We start from the raw sequence: 24,235 nt of genomic DNA, 5'->3' as shown, positions 1-24,235 counted from the left end.
TCTACAATCTTATGAGATTTTCTAGAGAAATAAATCACAAAATTCCTCTTCTCTCAACCGAAATATGTGAGAGTACAAAAACATTTTGTGTCATATTTTAAGTAAGACTAATTTTAATACTAGATCATATTATTTTAGTCTTTAAGTTGTATTCCTTGGGTATATGCTTTTGGGAGGGATTCTACACTTGAATCCTTGTTCTTCCATTTGGAAAGCTCAAGAACAAAAGAAAAGGAGATTTCTTTTGTGCCCATTAGAACCGAAATCACAATGTAAGGATGATTTCTTCTCTATTATATTTATTTGTTTGCATGCATAAAATCCGTTTTAATTTTATGACAAATTAATTTAGACATATATGAGTATGTTAATATGTATATAGATCTACATTTTCCTTCAATCGGTATCATGAGCCACGGTTGTTTGCATGCAAATCGGTTAAAAGTTTTTCCGAGTTATAAGAATAACAAATAAAACTTGTAAAATTTGTGTTATTATGAGATATCACGAAATTACTCCATGCATGTTAATATTTATGGTCCTAAAGTGTTTTAGGATATTTTGGTTAATTTTTCGGATTTTTATTGTTCATATTTTACAATAATGGCATTTAAATATGATTTTATGAGTAAAAATGTCATTTTTGGTCTAAAATTAGCTATACTTCGAATTTTAAGTTGATTTTTGGATATGTTGTCACATATATTATTTTGAGATAACATGTAAATTTTCATAATTTTTGGACTTGTTATGCTCGAAAAATGAATTTTTCATTATTAAATTCGGTTTTAAGTGAAAAATAGGTTAATATGAGTTAAATTTCGAATCTGGTCATAGAAAATTAATATGTTGTCACATGCAATTTTACAAGATGTGTGTAAAATAATTGGCTATAAAGAAGTCTTTTTGCATGATTTATGGATTTTTGAAGAAAAATAGCATAAATAGTGACATTATTAGTGAAAATTAATAAAACATAATCTATGACTTAGGAAAAACGTCTAATGTTGCATTTTATTATCTTTTTCAGATCTAAAATTGAAAAGTTAATGAAAATAATTTTTCCATGTTTTTATGATTATTTTATTAAAATCGATAAACCGCAACATTGTTTTTCCGGAAAAATTTCGAAATTTTTAACCTAAGATTTTGAACATTATGAGTGTCATGGAAATTTTCGAGAATGTTCATGAGTTTAAATTTCAAATTTTGAATTTATTTGAAATTTTGTGATTTATTTGAAGTTTAATAGCTTATTTTTGTAATTTTTAGTCCATTTATGAACAATTTTATAAAATATGGGTTAATTATGGTCAAATTATTAGTGAAGACTAAATTTTGAGTCCTAAGAGGTTAGGGTAATTAACTTATGCATAAATATGAGTTTATGTATTTTTGTGATTATAAAATGTTGAAATCACGCAAATCCGTAAAAACCGAGTAATATACGATATTGGCTAATTAAAGGCGATTTAGCATAAAATTGAGCATGTTCATACATATTATAATGCTGCATTTTCTTTATGATTGTCATAATTTTAATTTATGTAATTTTGAATTATGTAATTTTACTTAGTATGGCCTTAGTTTTAATTGATATTGCCCGAAATGTATGGGAATATCGATTCGGTTGTAATTTTATTGTGATCTCGTATCACCGTTTTGTAATTTAATAGATTTATTTTATTTTAGTTACAAATGTATAATAGGAAATTATGTAATTTATTATGTAATTTTATTCATTCCGGAGTTCCCAAAGACGGATTTCTTCAAGAATGGCGATACATAAAGACGGTGTTACCTCGAGATGCGTGCCACAACCGAAGTTCAAGGGACCAATGGAGTTGGTTTCCGAATATGTAATAGTTAAATAGTTTTTCTATTTTAGGAAAGGCCATACTAGGATTTATTTATCTTTATGCTTGCATTTTATTTTATGTCACATGCATCGCTAAATCGCCATAACTAAACATGCATTATCTTTTATCGAGTTTATCGACCGTGTCAATTAGAATTATCGTAGTTCACCGCTTTAGTTCACTTAAAACGTGATAGATAATAAATTGACATGACCTCTCGCTAAAACAATCAATTGAGACATAGCCTTACCAAATAGTAGAAACCATGAAAACCTATTTCGTGAGGGAGTGCACTCGGCCACACCGGGGTACAAACCTTGTTACGTAGGGGAAGTGGGTGATGAATGTTAATCCACCGAATTCATGTTGATGAGGGATGTATCGGCCCCACCGTGCCCAAGTTAATGTGGGTTTGGATCATGGACACATTTATTCGAAATTTGGATTGAACTCAACAAAAGTATTTGATAAGGGATGTATCGGCCCCACCGTGCCCTTGTCGATGTGTTTTGGGCTATAGATAATTGTTAATGTAATGTTATCGACCAAGAGTTCTAAAAGTAGAATCGATTAAACGTTAATCCACCGAGTTATATTGATAAAGGATGTATCGGCCCCACCGTGCCTAAGTCAATATGAATTTGGGTCTTGGAATCATTTATCATAGTTGGGTAGAGGTCACTATGTAAATGCTATACTTGTTTTTCAAGTATTAATAAAACGATAAATGTTAAGTTTTCCACTATTCCGTTTTTATATTGTTCTATTTCTTTACCACAATTCATATACGATATCATTTCGATTTTTGATTCAAATCTCCATTAAAACATCGTAACTAAAGACAAAATTTGAATTTTCTTCTAAAACCTCAAATGGACCATTGATAAGGATCTCTTGTAAAGAGTATAGATTAAAGTTATCCATTATCAAACAGGTTTTTTGATTCATGACTAACACTTCTACTTACAATGGATTATGTTTCATATACTTAATTGAATTAAGTACCTTAAAGCGATAAATTGTTTTGGTGATTAGATTTTCAGAATTCGTAATTGACCAAAATAACGCAACCACTTCAATGAAAGTTTTAAGACTAAACGAACAAATGAAGAGTAATCTTCGTGAATTCAATTTTGCTTCTCAAAGCAAAGACTCATTGAAATGAGTGGGAGCATTCTCTTAAACCGTTAAGATGAGGACGAGGTTCAAGAAGTAAAGATTATAATGGAATTGATACAAGGTAATGTTGAAAGTAAAGTCATTGAGGAATGACGATACTAAACCTATCAATCCCGACCAATAAAGTTTTCATTGTCTTAAATGTTGGACACAAGAAAGGAAACTGCCCCAAATTATTGAAGAATCAACAAGATTAGTTGTGGGACATCTAATGGGACCTTCTTCTTTAAATGTTTTTTGATTAAACATAAATTTTGCTAGTACCACTTCGTCAATATTAGAAACCAGTGGAGGTTTTCATCATTGTACTTGATACATAGGATGATTAGAATATGACGACTAGCAACAATAATGTCGAGAGATAGAGTAATTGTGTACTCAATCTAGTTTTTGGATTTAAAGTTGTACTTAATTGTGACTATTAAGTGCATAAACTCTAAATAAGAATATAAACTTGTTAAGATACAAAAAGGGTTTTCACTTTTGTGACCCTATACACCACGATTTGATGTATGGCTAGCCCATTATCAAGGTGATTATATTCTAAAACAAACTAGAATGATATATCATGTAGATGATGTAAGATTCAAATTGGTAACCCAAGATTAAACCTTAAATTTTGGAATGATGAACGTAAAGAGTTATCGAGTACTCTTGAAACCATTAGATTGTTAATGGTATATGCGTATCTTGTATTCAAAGCAAGATGTCTCGTGCCTTTTGGATGAAAAGGAGATCGAGGTTGTAAATCATTGATCCAAAATAGGTTGATCATTCTCTTTTATCAACGATTTAAGTTGACGCTAAAGTGTTAACTTAATAAGGTAAATAGAAAAATCTTTAAAGAAGTTTAAAGAGTTATAAAAATCACGATTTAGTCGTGATAGGATTATCAAAGTGAAGACTTTGATATAAGCCAATGGAAATGTGATCTAATATCACAAGTTAATCTCTCTTAGCACGCATTATGAAATAATGTGTGATTGGATAAGAATTCAAACGCTATTCAATATGGTTTGGACTTCGATCAAGTTACTTTGAGTTACTTGATCCCTTGGGGATTTTATCATTTTGTCTAAATTATTTTCCACTAAATCATATGAGATATGAAATGGTAAGGGTACCATATTTGTAAGTTTTCACAAGAAACAAATGCTCATTTTTCCCTTTCTATTCTCACGAGTACGACGGGTTTGCGGCTCGTGAAGCTGTCTTTCTAAAATACAAGTTTATTTCTAGAAGACAGAGTGGGAGAAATTATTCAAGATCCACAAAGAATGCCACAAAGAATGTTATGTCGCAAGAAACTGGTCTTTCTTGGCTACATGTGACGTTTTGTGTAAGACATTGTTTCTTCAAAACCTAGGAGGTTAAATTCGTCACTTGTTAAAAATGATGAATTCATGCTACTTTTAAGAAAGTAAAGAGCTTGTAACTTACAAAAGAAATTGTTTGATTCAAGTTGATTACTTCTAGAAAGTAATGAACATATGACTTACATAAGAGTGTTTAAGTCACAACTAAATACAAGGCTTAGAGCCATGAAAATCCGAAACGAAAAGGCTTGATTAGTGACAAAGGGTTTTGCACTAATAAAGAGATATTTCATAGCAAGATTGGTTTCAAAGGATTTTGCACTAATTGAAATGCTTAAGTCTATTTGGATCTTCTTAGGGATTGTGTTTCATTATGAGGTTATGAAATACGTAACAAGTGAATCTAAAACTCACTTCTTCAAAAGAAGGAATGTATTCAATACATGTCATGAGTTTTGTAGATTCTTGCAATCCTAAGATTATGTGAAACTTAAGAGAGAATCTTAAGTAGGACATCAATGAGTTGGAATCAATGATTTGATCATGTTATAAAACGTTTCTCGATAAGTCGAGAAGTTGTGTTTATACATGGAGTTTAGTGGGAGTTACGGAATTTTTAATTAGTCCGATATGTGGATGACATATTGATCATTGAGAATGATTTAAGACTTTTGGAGTATTATAATACATCTTGAATATCCGGATTTATGAAGATAAATCCACATGATATTAGCGCCAGTAAGAAGTCTTATGTTGATAAGATTCATGACTAGTTCAATTAATTTGAACATATTTGATTGATTCCATTTGCTTCCGCTGCCGGATCAATTAAATGAGTAATGATGTATAACACTTCATATGCTTTGAGTATGATGAATTGTTTTCAAAATCGAATTTAAGTAATCCTTGCCAAGTAAGCCATAAAGATTACCCTTAAGTGCATGAAGAGGCATTAAGGAAGTAAAGCAAAGTGTTTATGATGCAATTTTGTGTAAGTGTGTTGCACAAGTGACAATTGACAATTGATGTTGCGCATTGTTTCCGACAAAACCATAATCAAAACACATTAGGATGGTTAAGATACCATTGTGGCTATGTTAATTAAGAGGTAGATTTTCTAGAATCGTTCTGGACAATAAAGAACAATAAGAGATATTTATAACGGAAATTGAGTACACTTGCAATCATGAGATGTGCAAGAGGATATGTCTTGATTGGATCTCGACACGTACTCAGAAAGTTTTGTGATGCAAATGTATACATTACAAAGGAAAACGAGTATGTAGTAAGGTTGAGTAAGGTACAAGAAATTGATAAAACCTACTAACCAAAACCTTCTCAAAGGCTAAACATGATGAGTCATGCCATTTCAACTGAATTGAAATGAACAACTACATACAAGATCAAATTAGATTATAGATTATGAAATAGTAATCAAGCATTGACTATTCATATGTGATAATCGCATTTGTCGTTCGAGTTTTACTTTAAAACTCTTTTATTATACCTTGTTACATCCAAACGGGTTGTAGAGACAATTGAACCCCGTTAAAGTGAACGCGGATTAGCATGGTATTCGCCCATAGTCACTTGTATGAGGTGACGTCTCGAAGTGACTAGAGTGTGATGCGATTGATGGCAAGTTCAAATGCCATAGAGTCATGTGAGATGACTAGTCGATCACATAGGCGGTTGTTAGAACACCTTGTCGGGCCTAATGACCGCTTATAGAGTTCTGGCAAATTTATATAGCCTGGTCGTGGCGAGAGTTGCTATAGTATTCAAATGAGTCGATTCTTTTGACTAAAGACTATTCACCTAAGATGGCACGATTTCAGATTAACTTTGATTTGTGTTACTACGACCTTCGTAAATGGGGTCAAATGGGCATATTTTGGGTTATGATGGTGTGGCTAGTCGAAGGGAATGAGTGCGATAAGAATTGTCCATCCCCTTGTCAGGGTTAAAACAATATCTCAGGGCCACTCGAGGAGTAATGAACTGGAAATGCGTGGCCACGCTCGGAAGGTATCTATGATAGATAAATCCGGTCAATCAGTTATTCTCCAGATCGAGGAAACCACTCTCGATATGATCACTTGCAAGTACGACCTGAAAGACACCTTGCATTGAGTGGGAGATAGTAATAGGACAAGAGAATTGGTGACGCACACTTGTCGAGGACAAGTGGGAGATTGTTGGGAAATGTGTCCTCAACAATAGTGCGATCACATGATTTAAATATCATTATTAAATCTCATTTTAAGAATACATGTGGGATGTAATATTTTACAAGTCAACTGGTCCACACATATCGGTAATGATTGGCTGACTAGAGTTTGACATTACTGTCGTGCGACGGTGGTGATCAGTTGATCCCCTTAGGTCATACCTATAGGGAAATACTCTTAATTGATTATTTAATTAATCGTATACCGATACGAGTTAATTAAATTGCTTAAAATTGACGGATAATTTTGTGAGTATAATTTACGTATCTCATTGTAAATATGATTAAATGAGACACGGTCTAAGTAATCGAATTGTTTTATTACTTAGATGAAATTATTGTTTACAGAAACAATTGAAATGGAATGAATAAATTATTATAAATACAGAATGTTGTAGTTTATAATTTGGAAACATTTTTGGTACAAGTAATTACGAATTACTAGTCGATTTTGTAAATGACATATTTTATGAGTATGTTGATTTTTAATATGTTAAAAATACATTACAAATTCACATGTCAAGTAACATGTCACATATGTCACACTTGACAAATGACAAAATAAAATGGACCTTCCATTTTATCTTGTATAAACCGAAAATTAGGAGTATTAGTGGAATAATTATGTTGATTATTTTAATAAGAGAAAACATAATTATTAAAGTCTAATCTCTAGCCATGCCCACCTATGCTTTTGAGAAGAGCAAAAACAAAAAGTATTGGGCATCCTACCCAAGCCAATTTTTGGCCAACCATACAAGAAAAGAAAAAGAGCTTTTTCTTTTCAATTCATTCATTCATCATTTTTACATATAACATTTTCTAGAGTAAGAAAATTCAAATGCTCTCTACAATCTTATGAGATTTTCTAGAGAAATAAATCACAAAATTCCTCTTCTCTCAACCGAAATATGTGAGAGTACAAAAACATTTTGTGTCATATTTTAAGTAAGACTAATTTTAATACTAGATCATATTATTTTAGTCTTTAAGTTGTATTCCTTGGGTATATGCTTTTGGGAGGGATTCTACACTTGAATCCTTGTTCTTCCATTTGGAAAGCTCAAGAACAAAAGAAAAGGAGATTTCTTTTGTGCCCATTAGAACCGAAATCACAATGTAAGGATGATTTCTTCTCTATTATATTTATTTGTTTGCATGCATAAAATCCGTTTTAATTTTATGACAAATTAATTTAGACATATATGAGTATGTTAATATGTATATAGATCTACATTTTCCTTCACATAGAACGTTATTTGAGGTGTTTATTAAAAAAAAACGCAGCAAATAAATCTATATGAGGCGTATTTTTTTTTACCAAACGCAACAAATAAATAATATACTCCGTATAAAAGAAAAAACCCACCTCATTCACTCCCCAAGTCACCATTCACCAATCATCCCGTCAAAATAACCCCAAATCCCTTCCGTATTTCTTCACTCTCTGCCTCATCCCTCACGGTCGACCAAGGTGGCCACCACTGTCCACCACCACCTTCCACAGCGCACCACGACGGGCCATTAATTTCCGCGCACCACTGTTTTCTAGTCTTTCCTCTTCAGGTTTGTACCCTAATTGGATCAAGAATTCGGGTAAACTTAGTTTTATTTCAATTGAAAGTTTTGATCTTTGAGTTTGAATTGTTGGTGTATTAAATTAAGGTTTATTTCAATTGAAATTTCATATTGTTGAGGTACATAGTAATTAAATTAGGGTTTGTGAAAATTAGGGATTTTGGATTGTAACCAGAGTTAGGGTTATTATTGGCTTAGTGGTTAAATTATATTAATTGAGGGTTTTGATCAATTGGGTATTAGTTATTTCACCGGAAAATCATGTCTACGGCGGAAATTACGGAAGAAATGCCGGAATCAATGGTGGGTAGTTGTACGACGTCGTGTTTTGGTGAACTTAGGAGCGTTAAATGGTGTAATAATCTTGGTGTTCTTCCTTCTTCGGTTAATTCCACCATTGAAGACCGTTGTCGCGTTACGGCAAATTCTCGCAGGAGGTAATTACTTGTGAATTTAATTTTACTAATTAAATTTGGTGGGTTTATATTTGTTTGATAAATGGCGTTTGAAATTAATTAAGCTTGGTAATTGTACTAATTTAGTTGGTAAAGTTTACATTAATATTGTTTGTGATTAGCTTGGTAGAATGGTAGTTAGTTGATGACATCTTGTTTAGCTGCTATTGATGGTAAAGCTTTGATTTTGCTGGAGATTTTGGTTAAATGGGTCGGTTTGATTGAAGGTGTTTGTTTCGGTGTGATATTTGGATGATTAACTTGATGAGTTGGTGGGTTTATATACAATTTTTGTTTGCCTAACTGTTTGATTTTATGTAGTGATTAATGAGTAGTTAATTAGTTATGTGCTTGCTAAATTGCAATTAATTTGTTGATTATGGAATCATTTTGCATTGTCATCATGTGTACGACTAATATGGGCAACAACGTAATATTTTTTTTTATAAAAAATAATAATTATAGACATCGGATTTTTGCAAAAAAACTGATGTCCATTGATCAAATAGACATCGGTTTTCATAAAAATCCGATGTCCATTGATCAAATAGACATCGGTTTTCCTAAAAATCCGATGTGCAAATTTTAATGGACATCGGTTTAAAATCCGATGTCCATTAATCCACAATGGACATGACCAAACTCTACATCGGTTGTGTATCCGATGTCCATATAGCGAAAAGTCCGATGTCCATCACAAGTTTTGTAGTAGTGACTCTTATCCCAAAAGTAAACTTGCCTGATAATGTCACTCAATTTAGACCTATTCTATGTTGTAATGTAGTGTATAAGGTCATCTCTAAACTTATATGCACCAGGCTTGCTAAGATTTTACCAGATATAATCAATATCTGTCAAGGTTGGTTTATTCATGGAAGAAATATTATTGAGAATATCTTGGTCTGTCAATATGTGATTAGATTTTATAATAGAGCCTCTGTATCCCCCAGATGGTTGATGTTGGACCATATAGTTATATGTCCTATTAAGTTTTGATAATGACAAAGTATGTTGTGTCTATATATATCTGGTACTTGTAATGGTTTGCTAAATGTTACAAGAACGTTGAACAAAGCTTGCTGGTTATATCAAGACAAAGATTAGACTAATACAAGTTTTGAAGCTCAAGATGAAGAGCTTATACTCAAGATACAAGATGATCGACTACTGAAGATCTTCAGGAAGATTAGATAGTATAGGTTGTCATTTGGTAATGGTATCTTTAGATGTGATTTTTGTGAAGTAAAGTTATAGTGGCTTTATCTATAACTTTACTAAACAAGATCTAAAGTTATAGCTCTTTGCACTATAACTTTGGATGACTTATAAAGAACTTTGTTTTTTTAAGCTTAAAATATTTCAAAATGGTTTTATATTTTTAAAAGTATTTATTTTGATTATATCTTATGACTTTTTTGGTGAATAATTAGTTTTTATTCTATTGATAAGTAATACAACTTATGAGTTGTTATGCTATTTAGGATTTATACTATTATTCATAGTAAACCTTAAATTGAGCCCACCTAGGGTTTCGTGCCGCCTAGGGATGCGTGGAAGAGGACGGCTATCTTAGCCGTGTCTCACTTCTCGTTTTCCTTATTGTGCAAGTTAGGGTTTAGCTTATCTTATTTGATGATAATGAGCTAAAGATTCCATATTTCCTTAATCATCTAAATAAGATATGTTTTCCATAAAAATATAGAATATATCTTGATATAATTATTAAAGAACAGAATTCATATCTTTCTTATTATTCAACAAGATATTATTCTATAAAAGATAAGATAAAGTCTTAAGAAGAATTCTTTTCTTCATTCACACGTGACACACTGACACACGGCTCTAGGGTTTCGAAATTCTAAACCCTAGTTTCCGTCTTCTATAAATACTACTTTCGTTCTTTTAATTAAGTGAGGACTTTTCACACAAAATAGTTTTTGAGCATATCACGAAATAGAGTAAAATTCTTTTAATTGCAAACGCCTTTAAAACTTCTTACTTTATTTTTTATTTTGAAAAGTCAAGTTCTTCATTTGTCAATTACGTTTATTGATATCGTTATTGGATATAGTGCTTAGAATTATTTCTTATTCGTTCAAATTGTGTGAACATCAAAAGAACATTCAAACACTTTATTATTAACGTAAGATAGATAGATCGAGTATTTAACGGTACTCATTTGAGTTACAACTAGAGTTAGTTGTACGAGTGGGTTAGTAATTTTGTAATCCGTAGAAAGGTACTAAAATGATTAATCGAGAATAGTGGACGCAGGTTTCGACTTGTGAAACTGAACCACTTCAAAAACCCGTGTGTCCTTGCATCTCTTACATATTTCGTTTTGTTCTTCATTGCACATAAAATCAAGTTAGTTGAATTTAATCAATAAATTCATACTAATCGATATTTACACGCTTCATACAAACATATTCGAAAAGGTGGGCTTATTTACTTATACTCAATTCACCCCCCCTCTTGAGTATTAGGGATAGACTCTTCAATTGGTTTCAGAGCCTCGTGTTCTTGATTGCCTAACCGCAAAGAGGCTGATCCGTCTATCTCTTTTTAATTTATATATTCTTTATTATTCCACTGCCTTACACGTGTGAAATGGATTCTAAGTATCTAAAATGTCCCGTCTTTGATGGGAAGAATTATGGATTTTGGAATAACATGATGACATACTACATAAAAGGACATGATTGGGAGTGCTGGAAGATCATACAAAATGGACAAAATAAAATTTTGATTGGATCTACTGAAGGCACTACCTATGAGAAAAAGGAAGAAGACTATGTGGAGGCTGATTACAAGAAAGCTGAGAAAAACTCGAAAGCTATAAGCCTGTTGCAAAACGGCATGACATCAAACGAGTTTGATCGCTTTTCTTCTTGTACCTCGGCCAAGGAAATATGGTATGGTCTTGAATTAGCTTATGAGGGAACAACAATCGTTAGGAAATATCGTATCGACTTGCTGATTCAAAAATATGAGCTCTTTACAATAGAGCCAAACAAATCACTTGATAGCATGTCTTCACGATTCCCAAGCATTATAAATGAGTTAAAAAATCTTGGTCGCAAGTTTGAATCTGAGGACATTTCTAGGAAAGTCCTTAGGAGTTTGACCAAAAAATGGCGTCCTAAGGTCACAACAATGGAGGAATAAAGAGATCTTACCTCCTTGTCGTATCAAGATCTTATAGGAGCACTCATGGCTCATGAGCTTGTTCTTGATAACGATGATGCCGAGCCAAGTAAAAATAAGAGCATGGCTCTACAAGCGTCGACAAATGAAAAGGTAGATTTGGATATTGAGGATAAAACGGTCTTGTTTGCTAAACGATTCAGAAAGAAGATTTTTAGAAACAAGCAAGCAAAATCATCATACAATAATAATTAATCCTTCAATAAGAAAGCAACCGAGTAAAAAAAATCGTTCAGTAATAGAGGATGCTTCAAGTGTGGAGAGTCTGATCATATAATCAAGGACTGTCCCACATGGGAGAAAATTAAAGACAAGACTAAGCGTGAAAAGACCAAAAAGGAGTTCAAACAAGTAATGATGGCATCGTGTTGGGGAGACTCCGGCACAGAAGATGACGAAGCATCTGAAGATGAAGAGGTTGCTAATCTTTGTCTAAGCAACGTTAGTCTTGACCTAATTTCTAAAAGCGATGATGATAGCACGAGCTCGAAATCAGAATGCTGTTTCCTAGGAGAATCTGACTCAGACGATGAAGAAGAAGAGGTAAGTTATCTTGAACTTAAGAAACAAGTTAAAAAACTGCGTAAGAAAGCTTTAATCGAATATTTTGAGCAATCTTTTGATAAGTGTCACGAACAAGATCTGGAATTGAAAGATTTGAAGGAATAAATAGATATTGCTGAGGAGAATCATCTTCTAAAGGCTAAATCCAAGAAGCTTAAATCTAAGGTTACAACTAATATAGCTACAACTTCAGATTCGACAAATGCTGAGAAAAAGGTTCTTGAGTCTAAAGTTATAGCTAATGAAGTTATAACCTCAGAACTAAAACTCAACATTAAGCATCTTCAAGCCAAGGTTATAGCTAATGAAGCAATAACCTTAGAATTGAGAAAAGTCAAAGAGCTTCTTAAATCTGAAGCTATAGCTAAAAAAGCTATAATTTCAGGTCAAAGAAGGAAATTGACTCTAAATCAGCAATTGAAAGAATCTAAAACTCTACTATCCGACACTAAAAAATTACATTCTGAAATGGTACGGGTTCTTAACAAAAGATTTCAAGATTTTCGTGATAACTATAAAGAGAATAATCCTTCTAAATATGTGGAACTGGATCATTCCAAATGTTTAAAAGAAATCAAATCTTTAAAGGATCTGCTTCTACATGCTAGAAAGGTTCATGATAAGTGGGAAGGAAGCACGAAAGTCCTAAATTTTCTAACTGAGCAGTCAGAAAATAATATGAAAATGGGTTTAGGACATGAGTGCTATGGTCGTCTAAATGCAAATCAAATCCTTCCGAACGAGATTTCAGGAAGAGAAAATATGTTAATTTACCTGAATACTAGATTTGCAATTATTGTGGTTATACACGACATATTCAAGACAACTGTGTTAAACGCATGCAAGATTTACGCAAAGGCATTCAATTAGTTAAAGAGTCTAACACAGTAGTTGAGGAAGATAATATTCCCACGGATGAACCTAATTTGAATGAATAAAGAAATAATAACTTCCGTTGGTTCTATGATATGGGTTTTGATTACAATAAAAAGAGCAATGAACCTAAGCAACCACATAAGCCTAAAGAGTCTTATAAGACTAAGGCTCCCCCTAATCAACCTGAAAAACAACCATGTGAAATACCTAGAGCTTACCCTAAGACTAGGGCACCTCCAAAACAAACCCATTCGTTTATCAAACAGAAAATCATTAGACAAGTCTGGGTTAGAAAAGATCTAATATTTAGGGTGACTAACGTTAAAGGACCCAACCTTGCTTGGGTACCTAAAAACTGTATCTAATCTTTTTGTAGGTTGTGGTGAAGGAAAATAATCTATGGTACCTTGATAGCGGCTGTTCAAGGCATATGACTGGAGATATAAATCTATTTCTTTCACTTGAGCCCTTTGATGGAGGTAAGGTTACTTTTGGAGATAACAAGAAAGGTAAGGTTGTTGATATTGGTAAAATTGGTATTTCTACTTTTCATGCTATTAGTGACGTATATCTCGTTAGAGGACTCAAGCATAATCTACCTAGTATCTCTCAATTATGTGACAAGGGAAATAAAGTTATTTTTCATTCAGATACTTGTCGTATAATAATTGAAGGAAGAAGTAGTGTTATTCTTGAAGGTCATCATAAAAGGAATGTCTGTATGATCGATTTGAATGCAATTCCTACTAACTCGTTTACATGCATGAAAGCTACTTTAGACGATCTATGTTTGTGCCATAAAAGGTTTTCTCACATTAGTTCGACAATACTGAATAAACTCAAGAAATGGGATTTGGTTGAAGGGTTGCCATCAATCAAATTTGATCAAGAGACGCTATGTGACTCATGTGCTCGTTGCAAGCAAGTGAGATCGTCATTCAAACCTAAGAGAGTGGTAAGCACCAAAGAACCACCAGAACTAGTACATATGGATCTATGTGGCCCAATGAAGGTAAGAAATAGAGGCGGATCCAGGTATGTTTTTGTTCTAGTTGATGACTATTCAAGGGATGTTTGACCTCTCTTTCTAAATTCAAAAGATGAAACTTTCGATGAGTTTGTACTTCTAATGAAGCTTGCCCAGAACAAGTATAAATCAAAATTAGTTTCTATACGTACCGATCATGGCACCGAATTTGATAATCATGTTTTTATAGAATTTTGTAGGGAAAATGGTGTAGGACATAATTTTTATGCACCACAAACCCCACAACAAAATGGTGTTGTTGAACGTATGAAGAGAACACTAGAGGATATGGCACGCACTATGCTTTTGTGTAGTGAACTACCTCCTAATTTTTGGGCTGAAGCCATTAGTACTGCATGCTATGTTCATAATCGAGCTTTGATTAGACCTATCATCAAGAAGACTCCTCATGAGCTCCTTAGAGGACGAAAACCCAACATATCTCATCTACATTGCTTCGGAAGTAAATGTTTCGTCCATAACAATGGCAAAAACCGTTTAAGCAAATTTGATCCCAGAAATGATGAAGCGGTTTTCGTTGGATACTCTAATCATAGCAAAGCATATAAGGTTTTTAATAAAAGAACCTTGTGCATCGAGGAAAGTGTTCATGTTATTTTTTATGAGAATAATGTGTTTAATAAAGCTGAACATGATGAGGAAGAAGATATGAATGAACCTGATTTCCGTCTATCTAGAGATGATCCTCCAGAGCTGGATGAAGAAGGTAAAGAAATTGAAGGCACGAATGATGAACGTTTAGATCCTTCAAATGAAAAGGGAAAGAGAGATGAGACTATAGTTGATGATACTATAACCTCCTCTCAAAACAAGAATTCGGAAACTGAAGTTATAACTGATGAAGCTATAACTTCAAATCCAAACCAAGGTATAGAATCTTGGGTTATACCTGATTCTACTATAACCCCATGATTGAACTCAAGGGAATAATTCTTGGATCCCAATCATTTGAAGAAGGTGAGCCCAGTTCAAGTGATAATGATGTGCCTCCAGCTTCTAGGAAATGGAAATATAAATATTTTTTTTTTTGCTAAAATGTAAATATGTACTTCCTCCATTCTCATATGATCTACCCATTTTATTAAAATACTACACTCATATATTCAACAAATGGGTAGATTATATGAGAACGGAGGAAGTATTATATAATCGAGAACGAAAACCGAACTCGAGAAAATATACAAAGTCCGTGGTCTATTTGCACCAACAGACCGACAACAAGAAGGAGACTTATCCTTATAGGATGAAATCCCAAATTAAACAAACAAAATCAAAACAAAAGTCCTATCCTGATAGGAAATATAAATATTCTCATCCCATGGAGAACATTCTTGGAAATATAAGGAAAGGTGTTCAAACACGTAGGGGTTTAAACAACTTTTGCTCTTTCTACTCCTTCCTCTCAACCATCGAACCTACTAATATCAAAGAAGCCTTAGCTGAATCAGATTGGATCATTGCCATGCAAGATGAACTCCAACAATTCGAACGGAACAAAGTGCGGCACTTGGTTCCTAGACCTAAAGATCGATCTGTTATTAGCACCAGATGGGTATTCAGGAACAACTTGGATGACACATAAGTCATTGTTCGGAATAAAGCAAGATTGGTTGTACAAGGATACAATCAACAAGAGGGAATAGATTATGACGAGACCTTTGCTCCTGTGGCCAGAATCGAAGCCATTAGACTTTTAATAGCTTTTGCAGCTCACAAAGGAATGACATTGTTTCAAATGGACATTAAGACTGCGTTTCTTAACAGTTATTTAAACGAAGAAGTTTCTGTAGAGCAACCCCCAGGATTTCTGGATAACAAATTTCAACACCACGTTTATAAGTTAGATAAAGCTCTATATGGTTTGAAACAAGCTCCCAGGGCTTGGTACGACAGATTGTCCAAATTTTTACTTGAAAGTGATTTTAAAAGAGAATATGTTGGCAAGACCTTATTCTTAAAATCCGAGGGTTCAGATTTGTTAGTTGTACAAATTTATGTTGATGATATTATCTTTGGTTCAACTAATAATAAATTGTGTAAGTATTTTTCAGATTTGATGACTTCGAAATTTGAAATGAGCATGATGGGAGAACTCAAGTTCTTTCTAGGACTTCAAATTCAACAAACTAGTGAAAGCATTATGATTCACCAGCAAAAATACATCAAGGAACTAATCAGAAAATTCGGGATGGAAAATTCTCATCCTATGCCTACTCCAATGGTCACAGATAAGAAGCTGACATTAGACGAGGATGGTAAGTGTGTCGATGAAACAACTTATCGAGGTATAATTGGTTCACTTTTATACTTAACTGCAAGTCGTCCTGACATCATGTTTAGTGTATGTGTGTGTGCACGTTTTCAATCGTGTCCTAAAGAATCGCATATGATAGCAATTAAGAGAATCTTGAGGTATTTGATTGGTACATCAAAATTATATTTATGGTATCCACTTGAGTGAATTTTGATCTAATAGGTTACTCAGATGCAGACTATGCAGGTTGTTCACTTGATAGAAAAAGTACATCTGGCATTGCTACGTTGGACCATGTATTATAACTTGGAGTTCTAAGAAACAAAATTCAGTCGCCTTATCTATTGCTGAAGCTGAAGATATTGCTGCTGCCTTGGTATGCTCTCAATTACTTTGGTTAAAGCAACAATTATCTGACTATGGTGTGAATGTTGGTTGTGTACCTATTTTATGTGATAATACGAGTACTATAATTATATCTAAAAATCCCGCACAGCACTCCCGTACTAAACATATTGATATTAGGCACCACTTTCTCAGAGACCAAGTAGAAAAGGGCAATATAAGACTTGAATTTTGTAGTACCGAAAAAAAATGGGCAGATATTTTGACAAAAGCATTGGCTAGAGAACGTTTTGAGAATTTGCGGTTGGAAATTGGCTTAATCTGTGGCAATTAAACTTGTCATAAATATTTCTTGTTTCTATGATTGACTAGATTTAGACGAGATTGTATAATTGTGTCCGTATATTGCGTTGCGAGATAATAATTGTCAAATATTTTATTGTACTACAAGAATATTCCGTCTATGCATTGTTAATATTTTATGTCTATAATACGAACCAAATTCCATCCTCACAAGATCTTTTGGCCGAAACTTTCCAATATTCATTCTATTTTTCTTTACCTAATTTTCGGTCATTTCCTTACTTTACACAATGTCTTATTCCAAAATATCTTGTTATATCCTTTCTTTATAATATCAAATTATCTACCTTATTTAGAGTTTGATAGATTGTGAAATATTGCACATTGGAAATCAATACTATATATTAAATCCAGAAACCAAGGGACTTTAATGTAATTAAAGAAAGTTATACAAATTAATTATATAGTTTTAAATCATTAGCACCGTGTGATGGACACGATTAAGGGATCTCAATGCAAATATTATATAGTTTGGGTTAGAATTAAATTATATAGAAGCTTGGTAATTTTCCTAAACATGGTCAATTTCTTTAAAATAAAATAATTAATTAAAATGGTCAATTTCAAGGAGACTAAAAGAAAGAAGATGTCTGGTAATTTTCCTAAATATTTATAGAAGATGGTCAATTTCCTTAAAATAAAATAATTAATTAGTATAAACATGCACACTTATGGTATTAATTATTATCATCATAAAATTATATATTAAATTTAAAATCTATGCAATTTTATTAAACTTTATAGTTTATTGATGTATAGAGATGTTAATTATTTAACATACAAAAATATAATAAGTAGGTTATAAATAATTCAAGTTAGATTAATCAATACTATATATTAATTTCAGAAACCAAGGGACTTCAATGTAATTAAATAAATCTATACAAATTAATTATACTATATAGTTTTTAATCATAGCACTATGTGATGGACCTGGACAAGGGACTTCAATGTAAATATTATATAGTTTTGGTTGAAATATAAATTTAGCGAATACCAGAATATGGTAAGTTTCCTTAAAATAAACAGGCCCCACTTACGGTATTAATTAGTATAAAGATGTTACTTATTTAATATACACAAATATAATATAAATATGTTATATTTTGGAAACAATTAAAAGGTAAATAAATCAATCTAGATTTCCAAAAAAATATAATATTTCATTATTCATTAAATTTGTAATTTAATTAGAAAAAAATAATGATTGCTCTTTAATAATATTCTAATTTAATATTTCAGATTTATTTAAATATATAAATCTAATAATATTATATTTGTTGAATCGATTGGTAAGCTAATCGACGCATTGTGAGTAGTAAAATCAACAATAGTAGCAGCGGGAGTGGTGAAAGTCATACTAGCAACAAGGGGAGTGGTGAAATTAACAATAATAAATGCGGGAGTAGTGAAAAAAAAATGACGGCGAGAGAAGTGAAAGTAATAGTAGTCACAACACATGTAATGAAAGTAACATAGGAACAACGGAGAGAGTATGAAAAATTAACTAGCAATTCGATTTTAAGAAAATACTAGTATTGGTGCCCGGCTTCGCCCGGGCTACCTCTACTTACCATTAATTTTTTTTTCATTAAATAAAATTACTTAAAGTTGCATAACCCATAAATTTATCAATAATATATTTTTCTACGACATATCCTAAAATTACGATGAAATAAATTTTGAGACAAATTCACTACTCCCGCTATTAATATTTTACTCTTATTAATGAAACAATAGTAATAACATTTCACTACTTTCCCGTAATCATTGTTACTTTCAGTACTCCCACCGTAATTATTGTTACTGTCACTAATGCCGCATTAATATTGATTATTTCACTACTCCCGTTGTTGTTTCTACCACTTTCACTAATCTCGCTGATAATATTGTTACTTTTACTATTCAAATGAGTGATTACTATCATATAACTATATCCAATGTTACCATAATTCTCTTCTTTACTGACGAAATTACTTTTACTACTCAGGCATCCAATTTTAAGAAGATTATATATTTATATAAATATATTACATATATGCGTTAAATTAAATCGAAAGAATTATGCAATATTATATATTATGGAATCTAACTTGAATTATTTATAACCTACTTGTATTATAGTTTTGTATGTTCAATAATTAACATCTCTATACATCTAATAAACTATAAAGTTTAATAAAATTGTATAGATTTTAAATTTAATATATAATTTTATGATGATAATAACTAATACCATAAGTGTGCATGTTTATACTAATTAATTATTTTATTTTAAGGAAATTGACCATCTTCTAGTCTTTTATAAATATTTAGGAAAATTATCAAGCATCTCCTCTATTGTAGTCTCCTTAAATTTGACCGTCTTAATTAATAATTTTATTTTATGGAAGTTGGCCATCTTAATTAATTATTTTATTTTAAGAAAATTGACTATGTTTTAGTCTCTTACAAATGTTTAGGAAAATTGCCAAGCTTCTATCTAATTTAATTTTAACCCAAACTATATAATATTTGCATTGAGATCCCTTAATCGGGTCCATCACACAATGTTAGTGATTTAAAACTATATAGTATAATTAATTTGTATAACTTTTTTAATTACATTAAAGTCCTTGGTTTCTGGATTTAATATATAGTATTGATTAATTTTATTTAAATATACGAGTTTGACAAAACTATCAGGTTAACCGTAAAAATAGTAAGAGTAGTTAAACAAATAACAGTAACCGAAGAAATAGTATTAACAAGGGATGTAGTTAAAGAAATAATATTAACAGCGGGAGTGGTGAACGTGTCTCATAATTTGTTGATGATTTTTAAATCTTATCATAATTTCAAGATATAAATTGTAAATGTATGAGTTAACCAAATTTAGCGTATCATATTTCATAGAAAATAAAATTTAAATGGTGAATAAAGGTAGCCCGGGGGTAGCCTGACACCAAACCTAGTAAAATCTAAAACCATATCTACACAAACCGTCAAAATCTTCCATATATCCTACTCCTACCATAATTCTTCTACATAATTTCCTAATTTGACCAAGTGTCAAATTCTTCCTACCTATAAAACCCTTACACGACACCCACCATCACCATCACCATCATAATAACACCCTTCTTCTTCTTTTTCGAAAACCTAAAACCCAAAACCCAAACCCCCATACACTCAACCTCACCTCACCATGACATCAGCACAAAATTTCCCAAACACTCCTACCACTCGTTCCACCACCAAAATGACGTGACTCCTATTTATGCACATTTAGTCCCCTAACTAGCCTAGTTCCTATGCTTTTTAGTATGTATTAGGGTCTTTTCTTGTCTTTAGCCTCCTTCTATACATATTCTACGAGGTTTGGTGTCCTTTGTAGGAGAAGAGCACTAAGTTGACTAGATGGAGTGAAGCGGAGCTAAATTGATAGTATATAACGACCAAGCACCAAAGAGAAGACTAACAACAAAGGCCTAGGTCAATAAACCAAGTGAAATGGGCAATGATGAAGACCCCCACGACCCCCCCCCCAATGATCGCCACGGATCTTGAGGCAGTCACGAGAAGAGGAAGCCAAGCTGACCCACGATCCGGGCGTCCCAAGAATCAGACCGGGCGTCTCAAGCACGGGACGGGCGTCTCCCTCTGCAGTATGAGCGTCCAATATGGACAGGTCGTGAGGCTCCTTAAGGACTTGCAAGGCACTAATCTTCATCTTAGAGATCTAATCGTCGTTTAAACCTTTAGTTAACCTAATCCTTTGAGTACTATATATACTCTCTTGTAATAAAATGGAGGATAAGTCCTCTAAGTGGGAATTAAGCCTTCTTAGTGTAGGAAAAAACTCTCATTAGGAGTAGATTAGAATAGATTAATCTTAATCATTCCACAAATTGCTCTTTAATCTTTCCTTAATTATTGTTCAAGATTTCTTATTGGGTAATTGAAGATCATTGGGTTATTATTTGGGGAATTGAAAACTCTTCATCTATCAATCAAGTTCTCTTCTATTATTCTTTCATTTCCATTTGTTCATCTTACGGTTGGTATAACTTCTTTACTCTTTACTTTATTGTTTATTGTTTCACTCTTTCATCATGTTTATACTTGTTAAGATGATTGACACCATTGATAACATGTTTTCCATGATAATGAGTGAGTAGTTCCTTAACTAGGGATTAGTGGGGGATTAGGGGAGTTAATTTATGCTTAATGAGTTCATATGAATGCTTGCTTATTGTTCTTTCAACTTATGCACATGTCATGTTTAATGAATTGCTTGATTGATAACCTAGCTTGATTCTCTTATCCTTTCAACAAGACTTGTAAGACATAAACCAACTCAAGCCTTGTTAGACCATGCATATAGTTGAATAGGAAGAATTAAGTCGATTGTAGGTGTTGTAAAGTCTTGACGACTCGACTCCGGGACCCAAACCTTCCTAGGACTTATTTATGTTATCTCACCATGAATAGGGAAAACCAAGTCGACTTGTAGGTGTTGTAAAGCCTTGATTGACTCGGCTCCGAGACCTAAGTTTCCCCTAGAAATCGTAAGATATACACTAAATTGATTCCAACAATAATAATTGCTTGCATCTATGTGACTCATTTATGCTATTTTACCATGATTCCCCTATGATCCCATGATTCCCTAATATCTTTTATCAATTGTTTACATCTTCATTTCTATTTACTTGTCTTGTTTTTCAATGTTTACATTTCCTTGTTGTAGCTTAGAACACAACTTCAAACCCAAACCAATTATGACACTAGCATAAATTGAGATAGATAGACTTAGAACCCAAAGCACACCGTCTCGTGGATCGATCTCGACTTAACCACTATCTAGTTGTTTGTTTAGAATATAAATGTGTTTGATTGAGCGTACGACGACAACGTTCATCAAAATGGCGCCATTGCCGGGGACGGTGTTATGTGATTAAGTTCTTGTTTGTTTGTCTATTTTAACTTTGCTTTAACCTTGAGGAACTTGTTCCTCAAGGTCGTTCTTACCGTTTTTGTGTAGTTTCCTTGGTTGTAGTTGTTTCCTTGTCTTAGCCTTGATGATGGCTCAATACTTGACACATGGAGTATGTAGTGGATCTTTTGAGTATGACTATGGGTATGGGGAGTTTAAGGAGCGAGTCAACACAAACCTACCTTACTACTCATACAATGAAAGTCTTAACTACGACCCCAACTTTTCACACCAAAGCCCCCACCTCTAATATCCATAACAACCACCCTCCCAATACCCACTTTACAACCAATTCCAAAAGCCACAATACAACCACTCTCACACCCACCCACAACAAGAAGATGAGCATAACTTTGACATTCTAAATATGGTTCTCCAAATGATGAGAGACCAACAAAATTCTTCACACAAATGCTAGAAGAGAGCCAAAGTAGAAACAGTGTTCTTCAAAGCATTGTTACCCAAGGTGAAGAGTTGGCAATTCAAATTTTCTAAATGAAGGCAACCCAACCAACCACCCCTCACAGATTCTTAAGCATTGACCATGAATGTGAATTTGAGGTAATGACCTTTGATGTGGAAGATGTGAAATTAGAAGAGCCAATCTTCTTGAGCTCTTTTGAGTATGAAAGTGTGGTGTTTGATGAAGAAGACATGAGGTTGAGCAAACCAAATGCTCTTAGCCTTTGTGAGTATGAGGGTATGTCATTTGATGTGGTTATTGAGGTGTTGGAAGAAGAGTTATTGAGGAGGCGTGAAGCCCCTATTTATGATTCATATGAAGAAAGCGATGATGACACATCTATGGAGGAAGATGATGAGGGAAAGATGGACTCAAATGATGAATAGAGTTACGGGATTAACTTGCTTAAGGAACCCATCCTTGAGAAATTTGAAGATTGCTTCAATGAAGAGGAGGAATGCCTCTTCCTTATGGAACATGAGGACCTTCTCACGCCCACTATGGAGCCCATGATAGTTGGAGATGACATTATGGACCTTCTCATGAAAGTCAAATTGTCATACAAGAATCACTTGGTAGAAAAGCTCAAGAACAAAGCTAAGAAAGAGCCTACACGTGAAAAATTGGCACCCACTATCCCAACTCCCAAGACACCCCGTCATCAATGCCATGAAAGTTCACCTTCTATCTTTGAAGGGTTGATTAATCCAAGTGCTTTCATCATCAACTTTGGAAGAAATATGAGCAACTGGAAAACCCCTCCATACCAACAATCTCAAGTTTGATAGTTAAAAGAGCCGGGAAGGCCATCATGACAAAGAAAAGGAGAAGGGGAGGAAGTTCAAACGGAGGTCCCTCATGGATTCGCCCTACTCTATTTTGAAATGGTTCAAGACTTACTCATGCTTACTTGAGGACCATTCACAAGCTTTTGATCAACTTTTGAGAGCATTAAGCTCCATGGATAAGTGGAATTTGTCATTTCAACTTAGTTTAGTGGAGTCCTATCTCAAACCACCATTTGTAACATACTCTTTCTAAGCTTTACATTGTATTATGTTAGTTGCATGTATCCTTTAATTATTACATGAGAGTTGTGAGGGAGAGCTCTTATCTACTCTTTAAGCCATTTTTCAGAAATGACACGATGATAAGAAGGGATCACAAAGGGTGCAAGGGAAAGGCTTAGCTTAAGCCTTAAAATTCTACAAGAGCAGTCCAGGACTCCCGGCCCCTTAGCAGGACGCCCGGCCCGTATCTGGAAGAGAACAAGAAAAAGCTTACTGACTTGAAAAACGCACGACCTGTGCACAGGACGCCCTCCCATTGATAGGGACGCTCGAGCCACCATCAGGACACCCGGGCCGTATGGAGAAAAACACAGGGCTGCATTATTGGATGCCCGAATCCGACCCCAGCCCACTCGTCCAAGCTTATTTCTTGGATAAATCCCCCCCCCCCCCCCACCATCCCTATTCCCTGATCTTATCACCATTATAACCACATCTCATTATCTTCCC

Source organism: Silene latifolia, chromosome X (genome assembly GCF_048544455.1).
Source record: "Silene latifolia isolate original U9 population chromosome X, ASM4854445v1, whole genome shotgun sequence".
Taxonomy (NCBI): domain Eukaryota; kingdom Viridiplantae; phylum Streptophyta; class Magnoliopsida; order Caryophyllales; family Caryophyllaceae; genus Silene; species Silene latifolia.
This window is presented reverse-complemented; position numbering follows the sequence as displayed.